Below are 12487 nucleotides of genomic sequence, written 5' to 3' on the forward strand. Positions count from 1 at the left end.
CCAGAAGCTCTTTGTTGCATCAACAGGGCTGGCTGAGCCGAGGGCTGTATCCCACTCTTCCCAAGATAGCTCCCCAGGAAGACGATTGTGTCTGTGTGCGCTTTCTTCCCTCCTGTTAGCCTCTCACATTAATTAGTGCCGCTTTGTGCCTGAAGTCGGTGAGGAGAGTAGCAGTGAAATCTGTTCACAGCCGAAGCTTTTATTGAGGTTATCAAGGAGAGAAAGTCAAAATGAATAAAGTAAATAATTACAGGCAACATGGCAATTTGCTATGCCTTGCGTTTACGTAGAATGTGGGGCTGCAAACAGGTGGAGGGTCCTTGTCTTGTTTTCAAGCACTGTATGGAAATCCCTGTGCTATACTAAAATGTGTGCTTAGGGGGGAAATAAGATGCTTGGTGGGATGAGCATCGCACTGTGAGATGGGAGCACTGGTGCCATGGAGAAGAGCTGACAGAAACAATATTCAGGGCCCTCTGATTTGCTCAGGAAGGACCATTTGCTGTTGGCCGAAGGTGGGTCAATGAGACAAGAGGTGGGGGTTGGATCCTGAAGCGTTCAGTTTGTATGTTTTCATGACCTCGAATAAATTAACGTCCACAGATGTGAATTCAGAGAGCGCTGGTTGCTTTGTTTGCTCACTTTAATGGTGTGTCACCGTATTTAGGTTATTTCTGAAGCCAGTCAAGCTTCTTTGCATTAATAGCTTCCCCACTTATGATGTCTTGTCAGGTTTAAGTTGAAGTTTTCCAGGAGAAAACTTCTTGGGTTTGTTTGTTTTCATTTTTCTCCAACAGCTGAGCTCTCAGACCTCCTCAGTTTAACAACTGAAAGGAACGTGCTTCTTTTTACCCTTTTCAATCAACATTTTATCTTTGGTCCTTTAAAAAAAAAAAGTGGAATAAAACATCCTTATGTTCTGAAATGGTTGTCCAAACACTTCATAAAACTGGAAAACAAGTGGTATCTGACCATAAGCTGAGACTGGGAAGGCACCTCTTTCTTTCAAAGAGGAGAGAAAAAAACATCTGTGCTTCTAAAGGGAAGTTCCTTCAGGAATGCAACTACATCTGTTCCTGTGCTGAGAGGACAGCTCGTGTGTTTGTGGTCCAGGTTAAACATTTAATACGTTCTTTGAAGCTTAAATTTAAACACTTCTTCAATTTGAGCAAATCACCACAACTCTAGCCCGGAATGACTTGTTTAGAGGTGTGTATTTAATAAGGTAATTGAAAGTAGAAGTAGAGTAGAATCCAGATGTTGTCAAGAGGGTGAAGTTGCAGTATTTGACTACTTACCTTTTTTTCTTTAAAATTGGCTTATTTGTTCGTTATCCAGGAGCATGTAGGGTTATTTGTATCTGATTTCCAGTGCCCCGTTTTAAGAGAGAGCTTGTACAAAGGACAGAAGTTCTTACAGAGCTAACTCTGAGTTAGGATGAGAAGAGCTAATGATCACTATCGGAGTGATAAATGAGGGAGCTCTGGAAAGGTTCTGGCAACAAGGGAAGACAGATGATGGCAAAATGGCTGCTGTCTGCCTGTGATTTGTTCTTTGAAGAATATTATGATTAAAGCAGATGTAGTTCCTAACTTGGGTCTAAATGATGTTTTGAATGAAGCAAGGCTACAGTAATAAATTGGAGCAATTAGTGACTAAATATCACTCTTTCATATAGAAGCAGTGTGACAAAACATCACGTGAAGAGAGAAGACCTGATTTCACCATGTGAGGTGAGCAGATACCTGTGGGGAAACCTACGCTGGGGTGTCTTCAGCTGAAGGCTCCATGCTTGAGCCCTCTCCGGTGGATTGACCTCAGTGCTGTTGTCCATGGGATTAGGATCCACAGTGTCCTGTATGGTTGTGCTAGGAGGTAGTAGAAAGCATTGGAATTTGACTTTGGGGACTTATTTCTGTGGGAAAAAAAATTGATCAGATCCAGCTGTGCACATGGGATTTGCTGTGTTTGAGGTGTGTTTGCTGGACACTGTGTGGCAGTCCTTCTGGGGTTGGACAGGACTCTCTTTTGACTCCAAACCATTTCAGTGAGCAGTCAAGGACTGGTTGCCCACAGGCACCTGTGAAGCCTCTGTGGTACGCAAGATGGTGCTTAAAGCTTGATGTCAGTGCTTTGTGTGAGGAAGGATGAGTTTAAGAGTGCGCAGAAGTTGTGTGGGATTGGGCTGCAAGCAGGAGAGGGACGTGATTTTTCTTCTTTTCTGCGCCTGGAAAGGTCATGGAGGTGTGGGCTGCCCTTGTAGAAATGATGGCCTTTTCCATTTTTGGTTTTGCCCAGAGCAATGTTGAAGGAGCAGAGAGGTCAAATAAGACATTTCAGCACCGTGTGACATTTGGGTTGCATGCTCCCTTGTCACATCGGTACCAGTAAGAGGCAGGTGGCTGCACTGGTCTCAGAGGAGAGCTGTGTGCTGTCTCACCCACTTTGTCACCTCTTGGGGAATTGCTTCTTACAGTGCTGCTGTTCCCAGTGTGCGGTGTCACTGCTGCATGGCCTTTGCTGAGCTTGTTCCTGGCCCCTCCAGCCCGGATGCAAAGCTGTGTGGCCTCAGCCTCATCTGCATCATTGGGCTTGGGAGCTGTGCCCGAGCTTTGCTTTTCCCTTGCTCCCAGAGCCTGTAAAGCTTAACAGCTAGTTACAGGGACACAGGTGTGAAGTTCTTAAGCTGGTGTCGCGCTGGTGTCAGAGGGAAGGTTGTTAGGAAAAGCTGGGCGGAATGGGAATCTAAGAATGAGCCTTATTGAAGAGGTGTTCTCTGCTTTTCAAGGAGGTACAAAGCTTATTCGTGCAGCCAACAGAGTTTAACTAAGAAATGGAATACTAAACTCAAAATACAAATGTTGACTCAGTAGATGCAGCCTCAGCCATTGGACTGCATGCTTGTTGTTTGAACTGATTAATAAGTCTCCTTTTCTTAAACAAGCAGTTGTATACGGAAAGTAATACATTGGGGTTATTCTGTGTTACTTGTTTGACTTTATATATAGTGACAGGTTTTAAGCTGCAGGGTAAGGTGCTGCTAGGAGGATCTGCAAGCATGGCCAAACCCAATGGGCTTTGAACCCATATTGTCTGAAATGTATGGTTCAAATCTATTGTTGTTGATTAATTTTGACCTCTCAGGTGCATATTCTGCGCATGTCATGACCGTAACCCTTCTGGCCCTGTAGATCACACGTGTTGGTGAGTTCAGTCCTGTCCTGCTCATTTTGCAGTGAGCTGCCATGGTCTGTACTGCCAGGTTCCTTCTTTTTGGGATGTGAGCAGTTATCTCCTTTGGGGGATGTTATGAGGCTCTGAAACCAGAGGTATCTTATTAGCCACACTTCACATGCCAAGCATTAGTTATAAAAAGATGCACCTTGCTGCGAAGACGGAGTGATTAATTTGCCAGCCAGCGAGTCATTAGATTGTGCTAACAATTACCATATTTGATAGATTAAAGCCCGCACCAGGGTATCTGTTGCCTTGGGAGTTTATTTACAGTTCCTGATCTGTGGCAGGCAAAGGATTGGTGGTGTGACAATTACTATAGAATGTCTTGATGATCCGTCAGATGTATAAATAACCTCCCACCGGAAAATTGTGCCCATCTGTTTGTCACACGGGGACCCAGCCCGCCAGCCCTTCCTGTTGAGAAGCTTCAGCCTCTTCCTGCAAGAGCCAATCAGCCAGATGCAGGTCTCTGCAGAAAAACATCCAGTCTGTGAAACTAAAATTGGGAAGGCAGGGACCTGTGTTTTGCTCTGAAATGAAGTGAAAATGTGACCTTTAAGGTGATAACTAATGCATATATGCATAATAACTGTATGTATTTACATGAATGCATAAAGGGTAGATAACTGTGCACAAAAACATCAGTTTCTCTCATTGGAGCTGCTCCAGTTGGACACCAAACGTGCTAGATGCAGAGAAAGAGCAGTTTGTGTATTCCAGTTGTCTAAGGGTTTCATAATCTGTCTTCAAAGCAGGGTGAAATGTTTGGGGGTGACAGTGGCAGAGAAGGAGGAGAAAGCCACTGCTTCGGCACTCCTTGTGATCAGAAGAGCTGTCCTATAGGGTGCTCTTTGGAATTCCCATTGCTTCCTCTTTGCAAACAAATAACCCTCGGCCAAAGGCTGTTTCCCTTTCTGGTCCCGACATGAACATCCTATGTGGTGCTAATAGCACTCAACAGCGAGCACAGAAATAGATGTTTCTGCATTACCCAGCCTTTCAGGAGGCGTCCAACCTGCGTCCTTGCTTATGTCAAGTTCTACCTTTTTCCCCTCTTTACCAAGCAGCTTTATTCATTCTGACTGATGACTGAGCACTGTTAAATAACGCATAAGCCTAACGCTTCTGGTTTTGCCTCTTCCATCCCCACTGAGTGAGTAGCCGGACTCTGCACACCAGAACTCCCCAGTGCAGAAGGTCACTGATTTATGGACCCGGCCACAGTCCTCCTCCTCATTCCCTGCATATCCTTGCACCCACATCATCGTAAGGCACTCCCCCCGCCTTGTTGTTGTTGTTATTATTTTTTGAAATGCTGAAATGAATGATGGTAACTGCCTCCTAGAAACAAACTGAGGAAGAAAAAAGCAGTTTGACCTCTGGCTGCCCGAGCGCCGCAAACAATGTGGCCCTTGTTCTGTCCCGGGGACGCGGGAGGGCACCACATCCCTATGTCCTCATCCTCATGTTCCCTTGTCCCGATGCCTGCGTCCATCCCCTTGTCCCTTGTGCCATGTCCCAGGTTGAGCGGCCATTGGGGCTGGGGTGAGTCACTTCATCAATTTGGTTTTGGGTTATTTGCTTTATTTTTTTTTATTTTTCCTTTACTTTTGGTAAACAGCCCAGGCTTAACAAGATGATTCATTGCCATTTAGTCTCCAGCGCCGTCATATTGATTCTGCAATCATCACTAACACATCTCTATTACTATCTCTTTCCTTTGGCTTTCGGTGTGTTTTCTGCCTTCTGCCCCTGGTAAAGCCAGTAGCAAATGACAAGAATGCTTTGAAATTGCATTACAAGGACCACAGCTGGTATAAATAGATTTTACTTTGATGGAGCTGCTCTGATTTACATTACCTGGAGATCAAACCTTAACTGTTTGTTTAACTCCTGTACTCCTGTTTAAAAAATAGCACTTGGTGACAATTTCCCCTTTGTTATAAGAGAGGAAAGGGAATGAGAAGGACAGCATTGAAGAGGACTCCTTTGAAATTTTGTAGACAGAACGTATTTTGTCCTGCTTCAAGCACCATCATTTCTCACTTCCTTAACGGGTGCTAAAACGGTTCAGTTCAGCTTGCCCTCCTGTGTAGGGATGGGATAGAAAAGGAACTGTCCTCCACTGGGGAGCTCAGAGGATGCTCCTGGTGCTTCCTCGCCTGCTTGTGGCATTTCTATCCCATGTGTGCCTTCGGCATGGCTAGCAGGCCTGCTGGGTGAGCAGGATGGTGTGCATGGCAGTTTCTGGTTGGTTTCTCCTTGCTTCAGAGGCTTCCACTGCCCACAAGGTGGGCATCCAGAGCCGCTGGGGCAAAAAGAGAAGATAAAGCTGCTGTGCACACAGGAGAGAGGCCTGCAGAGGGAAGTGCCGTATAGATTTTGGTGTTTAAAAAAAAAAATAAGGTGATAAAGCTGGACCCAGAAGCGAGAGAGGCTATAACCTCAATGGCCATATGCTGCAGGAAAGAAGTAAAAATAAAAATCAGAAGGATCAGTGCAGGGTGATAAGAACTGCAAAGCCTCCACACTGGACTTCGTAGCACTGAAAATAAATGGGAAGATAATAGTGCAGCAAAAAAGAATACTGCAGCGCTGCCACAGAGGTCAGCCAGCATCTGCTTTATGCAAACTTCTGCTTGCTGGAGCTGTGGTTTGGGTCTCTGCTTTGTGCAGGCCCCTCTTGCTCTCAGGTGATGCGTGCCATGAGTTTGTCTTAGCTCTGCTTCATATCTTGTCCTTCCTCCTTGCTCTGTCCGTGGTTTGAAAGGCTCTTCCAGCATCACGGAGGCCTTTCAGCTTCATACAGGTCTGTGAACAATGTGTTCTAGGAGATTTTCGTGCATCGTGGGCTTCTATTTTGGCTCTAAGTCAGAAGAATGTTCCCGGAGATGATGAGAGTTTGCTTCTTCACCAATTTGCTTGTCTCCGGAATGCACAGAGAAGCGTCTTTGTCGAGCAGCCGATCCCATCCTCCTACTCAGGTCTGGTTTAAAAACAAACAAACAAACAAAGGCAACCATTCAAAATTCATACTTACCCATCACCCTGAGACAAGGCATCTGGTTGCCTGGTGCAAATGACAGGAGTTCAGGGCTGCCCTGGCAACTCAGGAGTTGGGGTCTGTCCCTGCCTTTCTCTGCTGGCAGCTCCATTTGGGCTTACTGCAGTTCTGGGTCAGCTCTTTTCAGTGCAGCCAGAGGTCACCTGATGTACCCAAGCACTTGTGTTTCTTGCAAAGCCTTTAATCGTGGTGGGGTACCCTGCCTGGTCTGCTTTAATCTGTGGGTTATTTGCACAGAGGTAGGAAAGGCAAAATGTGCTGAATAAACGTTTCATGATTAATGGTTTTGTCAAGAATTATTGCTGCTGATGATGCAGCCATATGGGCAATATTTTGTATTTTTTTTTTGGCTGATATAAAAGCAAGGGAAACCCAAAACTTCTTTTTTTCCTTTTAATTTTTCAGAATCTGTCTTTTTATTGGTATTATTTTTAGGGACGTAGAAGGCTGGAAATTGTGAGCAATCTCATTTTAATTAGCCCTACTAAAAGCTTTATGATTTCTTCTAGTTCTCTTTCCACAAAAAGCAAATGCTGGGAGCATCATGGCCCTGCGTGCTTTCAGAAGGTGCTGCTCTTGGACCTACCTGTGCAACATGTCCACATCCCCCTAATTCTCTGTGATCCCCAACCCTGCGCTTGTACCCAGCTCATTCCTGTAGTGCTGCTGGGAAACGGGTTGACGTTATGCAGGACTTTGTTGTTAGGATTATTTTAGGGAACTTTATTTTTATTTACTCCTTGAGAGCCTTGTTACCTGAAGCTCAGCAGTGCTTGTGGGGCATTGACGCTGTTATTGCTCCAAATGCAGGAGTTAAGTGATCCCCAGTGGACTGCGACACAGTAGGTAGGGTTGGTAAACTCTATTCCAACCCGGGTGTTCTGTGGATGCGCGCAGCCAACAGATGCCCAGGGCTCAGCCTTTACAGATGGCACCAAAAAAGCCCAGCTGACCACTTGTGTTTAATGAACTCAGTATGAAGATGCAGCACAGTAGTTGACGGCTTTACAAAAACAACAGGGAGGAAAAAAAAAATGAGATTCTATCAGGTAATCTCCCAATGAAACAACGCAAGTGCTAATTACTGCTATTGGTGACAGGTAAAATTATTGGAGCATGATGCTGCTCTCAGGCTTAAAAAAAAAAAAAAGCTCTATTTACAAAAAGTAAGTTATTTAACACTCAATGGGGTGCATCTCAGATAGCATGGCAATACACCTATTAAATTTTTAGTGCCAGATTATGATTCACAGCCAGGGTACAGAAATTGCCGGGCAGCATAATCCAAGCAACAATTATTAATTAATCAGGTGCTGAAAGCGACTAACGAGAGAACAGTAGGCAAATGATAAGAGCCTCTCTGGGATATGATGCTCTTTTCTTCTTCTTTTTTTTTTTTTTTAGATTGCAAATTAGTTAAGGCATGTATCATAATGTGATGTCCCTGTAGCTGATATTGCATCCATTATTCTTTCCACCCATATGAAGAAACCAATTGATGAATGCTCTCATTCTTCAGACTGTTCCCAAAAATGATTTGCAATTGTAGAACCATTTAACTTGGCAACTGTATGTACTGAAAGGAAACTTGGGGAGATACTATAAATTATTTTGACAGATTTGAAAATGCTGTTTATATCTATTAGTCGCTACAAACACCAGGATGTTGTGATTTGAGTGCCTCATTCTTCCTTGCTGAAGGAGGATGAGCAAGATCATTTCTGAAGTCAGTGAAGGAGGAGGAAAAAAATCCTGTTGGAGAAAACTACAGTTAGGTTTGTGGTGAGATTGATTCTTTCCCAGGGCTGGCAGTGGAGTTGCCCCCTGGGGTGGGCATATACAGGTGATACATGTTGCCTGGGTGTGGGACAAAATAGCACTTTCGTGAGTGAAAAATAATGCATGTGGTGAAGTCTATTATAGCATGCCTTGAATGGTCACTTCTGGTGTCATGTTGCTTCTTGTTGAGCTCATCATTTTCAGTGTAATCAGATTGCTTTTTGCGAGCTCTATTGCTTGTGCATTCGAGAATGGCTTGACTTCACAGCTTAGGATTTATTTATTTCTTAAAAGCACAAAGTCAGGAGTAGAAGGAGAAGGAAAGACTAGCAGACTGGGGAGAGAAGGTCTGCTTTGCTCCTTAGCCATGTCTTTCCAAGAAGATATGAAAGCAGTGCTGCTGAAGCAGAACCCGCTGCCGTTATCCTTCTGCCTGGGCATCAGTCAGAGCTTCCAGCTGTCCCACTGTCCCCATTGCTGCAGGTGATGGAGAGGATGGGGATTCCCCCCCCAGATCCTACCTGGCGTTTGTGGTGCAGTGATGCAGGAAAAACCTGGAATCTCACTCCATGCTGATGTAAGCCACCAATAAGAAGATGCCACTGTTTTTGGGTTGGTGTTTTGGTCTGGTGGCATTTGGGTCTTCAGTTCTCACTTGCGTGTCGTTGTGTCCACAGAGCTCTTTATGGGGCTGCTCTGGGAAATGGTATTCTTCTGCCCAGAGCCTCTTACGTGGAGCAGGAGGTGGGCTGGGTGACGCCCGTAGTGCATCATCATTTTGCAGACTCCTAATGAAGGTCGATATCCGGAGACACAGCCTTCTCTGGTGGTTTGGTAGGTGGGTTCTCTGCACGGAGCTCCGGGGAACGGCGATCTGATCAATTGACATAGCTTTACCCCCCAGCTGTCGCTCTTGCTTTTCATTTGCTAATGTAGATGCAAGTAACCTGCTTTTTAACATATGGCCCATTAGCTGCCTCCTCCTTTTCAGATGGTAATGGAGTGGACCATCGGCGATTTACGTTCTGACTCGCATGGAAAATAACAGATTGTTTACGCTAGTAATTGCGCTCATTTCCATATCAATTGGTCCGCCTAGACCAATGCCTGAACGTCAGCAACTTGTGGCAGGACAGTGCTTACCCGAAGCGGTTAATGGAAAGCTCTGTGTTTGTCTTGGCCGCTGCTTCGGGGAACCAGACAAAGGGAGAAAAGGGTTACAGATGAATCACGGGTGTAGTGGGTGAAGTCACCGAGTCCCGGCAGCACAGTGGGTGCGAGGAATTTGATGAGGCTGAGAAAAAGGGCGACTTTGAAGGATTGGTCAGAAGATGCTATTCTAGATCACTGGCGGATAAAAGTCAGTAGAGGACTCTGGGGATCTATATATTTTTAATGCGAACAGAGTTCTGGCCTCTTGACTTCCCTGGAGTGGCAGTGATTCATACCAGCCGAGTATGGAACAACTGCCATTAATTATTCCTAGGGTAGCTGTGTCAGGAGCAGCTGAGATCTGCTTGCTCTTGTTAGTCAACAGGAGTTTGTCATCAAAGCAAAAATAGTTTTTTTTACTGAAAGGGATGAAGTGTGCTTCTTATGACCATTGCAGGAGTGCCGGACTCGAGGCAGGCTGTGACCTGGTGGCTCGTGAAGAGCACTCCTGGTGACATCGTCATTGCTGAGGGTTCTTGGAGCAGGTGCTTCAGACAGCTGACAGCCATAGTGTAGGGAGGCTGCAGAAGACATGGTCTTGGTGTCCTTTCCAGGTCTATCTTAAGTTATTCTCTGTGTTTTGTAGTTTTAGGCTTAGAAGGAGTAATACAAGGGCAGGTGAAGAGTTATCTTTCAGTAGCTAGGGAACGGCACAGGAACAGAGATGTTTACCAGACATGACTGTTGGATTTCTGCAGCGATAGGATGCATTTAAAGTGTTAGTAACAGATGAGGACGGGTGAGTTGGTAACAGACCAAGGAAGTGCTCCCAAAGGTGGTGATAATGAAGAGGAGCAGGGCCAGGGAGTCACGTGTCCCGGTTTCCTCTGAGCAAGCTGCGTGTGGAGCCTTGCAGGACCTGATGCGTGGGACACTGCTAATGCAGGGTGTGCTGGATAGCAAACCGCCAACCTTTGCAGTCAGTGAGTGGTAATGGTGCAGGGGAATTAGTGATTATTTAGTAGCAATCAGGTGCAAATGAACTAAGGAAGCAAATGGTGGTAAAATAGGCCTCGCAAACCGCAACCCAAACAGACAATCCAGAAGGGAAGTTAAGATTTATTAATTGAGAGAAAATAAGGACAAAAAGGGAGAACTTGTTACTGTGACTTTCTGGTACATTTAGTTCCCCAAGATCCCAGAGCCTTCTTTAATGTGGGTAATATTTTTAAGTACTTTTTATGCAAAACATAGAAATTACATATATATATATATATATTCAAAATGTGATGAGCACGTTGTATTTTGAAATGAAAATGATACAGAAAATAATAATAAAGAAATAATACAGAACAAATAGATATTATAGGACAAGGATTATAATTACTGTAACATGCTGTGCAGAGCTTTCTCTTTTTCTCCCCTATTTGGCTTCGCAGCCATTTACGTGAATGGAAGACAATGACTCAGTCTAGCTATTACTGTGAATTGAATAAACATGCTTTGTTATTAAAATACCCGATCAAGTACAGTTGAAATGCCAATAAACATTTGTCCTGTAGTATGATACAGAGGTGTACTTGTAGAGTTATAGAATCCTTAGGGTTGGAAGGGACCCTTAGAGGTCATCTAGTCCAACTCCCCGCAATGAACAGGGACACCTACAGCTCCATCAGGTGCTCAGAGCCCCATCCAGCCTGACCTCAGTTGTCTCCAGGACAGGGCATCCACCACCTCTCTGGGCAACCTGTGCCAGTGCCTCACTCTCACTGTTAAAGACTTTACTTCTAAAGAAATGTACAAAAATACCATTTGACACTGCAAACATGGGAGCCCAGCCATGCTTCTCTAGCTGAGCAAGGCATTGGAAGAGCTTTCTATGTATTTTTAACCCTGAAAACAGACATGGAGGAATTTGATGTTCCTTTCAACCCGTGTGTTTGGCATGGCTGTTTGGACAACAGCTGCAGAGGAGAGAGAACAAGCCCCAAAGAACTGCTGCAGGCTGCCATACAGAGCCCGTGCTGGCTTCAAGCACCAAGGTTCTTTAAGGCATGAGTGTCTCACCTGTTGGCTTGCCTGGGCCACACTGAGTGGAGAGGAATTGTCTTGGCCACATATAAGTTATACAATATAGTTAATGTATATAAGTAACACATCTTAAGTTTTTTTTACATTTTTTATCAAAACATAAACGGGCAACAACAACATAAAACTAGTGGGATATTTTGACTTTGTTTTTGTGAAACTAATGCATCAGTCTGGTTCAACAGAAGTGGCTGCAATTCCTAGAGAGTTCCCAAGGTCAGAGATTTTTGATCTAATTCTATTCTTTCTGTGCTTCGTTCTTGAAAATATTTGTTCACAAATATACATACTACTGAAAAGTGACAACATGAATAAGGCGTGGTTGTGAAGCAAGGGATATCTTTCTCTGGTAAGAGATCTGTAGGGGAACTGTTAGATCAGGGCTTGAAGTGGTGATGGAACACCTGGTGAAAGGCTGTGTCTGCCTAGGGAGCACAGGCAAAGAAAGTGTTTGCACCTGTGCTCCCCAGCTGGCCAGAAGGGGTGGACCCAGGGGGAAGCCACCCTGGGCTCTGTAAGGGTCAGCTGCTGAAGGGAGAGCATCTCTTGGGGCTGGGCTGCTTCCAGAGGAGTGCTGTATGGCCACAGAGCTCCTTCACCAGTTGGGTGAGTTCAACTCTTCTTTCTGCATATGACTATGGGCCTACCCATGAATACTTTGTCTGGTATTGCCAAGAACCTGTCAGATGTGATTTTGCTTCTTCCTGAGCAGAACAAGCAGTCTTATAAAAATCTGGTAAGAAGAATCTGATCACGTCTTTTTTGGGTTGAATATCTGATTGCAACTCTCTACATTCTATTTAAAGACTTGCAAGTAACGTATTGAAGTTGACAGAAAATGGAGTTGCAAATATACCAAAAAATTGATGATTTTTTCTGCACTCTTGAAGCCTATTCTCACATTCTTTTATCAAAACGGAAAGCAAGGCTGCATATTCTTCGCTGTTCACAGGACTATGAGCCCTGCACTGTGCCCTCCCTCCATAGCCTTCTGTGGTCACCTGCACAGTCTGTGTTCAAGATATGTGTGGCTGACTGCTGGAAAATATCTCTAAAAATCACATAATAATGTTAAAAGTTTCAACTGGCAGCTCCGAACAGCCTGTTACCCTTTGCAGCAGTTCTTTGTGCCTCTGAGTATGTCCTTTGGAAATGATCTGGTGATAA

At 44.7% G+C, this 12487-nt stretch overlaps 1 protein-coding gene and 1 long non-coding RNA gene across 4 annotated transcripts in view; both read left to right on the forward strand.

The window, feature by feature from the left end:
- ERBB4 (erb-b2 receptor tyrosine kinase 4) overlaps nt 1-12487 on the forward strand; it is a 538439-nt gene that overhangs the window by 19277 nt on the left and 506675 nt on the right. The window lies entirely within an intron of this gene.
- The window catches only part of LOC110399650, a 68719-nt gene continuing 68089 nt past the window's right edge, over nt 11858-12487 (forward strand). Inside the window, exon 1 of the long non-coding RNA XR_002439323.1 lies at nt 11858-11926. This is a non-coding gene — a long non-coding RNA (uncharacterized LOC110399650). The remainder of the gene's footprint in view (nt 11927-12487) is intronic.

Source organism: Numida meleagris, chromosome 5 (assembly GCF_002078875.1).
Source record: "Numida meleagris isolate 19003 breed g44 Domestic line chromosome 5, NumMel1.0, whole genome shotgun sequence".
Lineage (NCBI taxonomy): Eukaryota > Metazoa > Chordata > Aves > Galliformes > Numididae > Numida > Numida meleagris.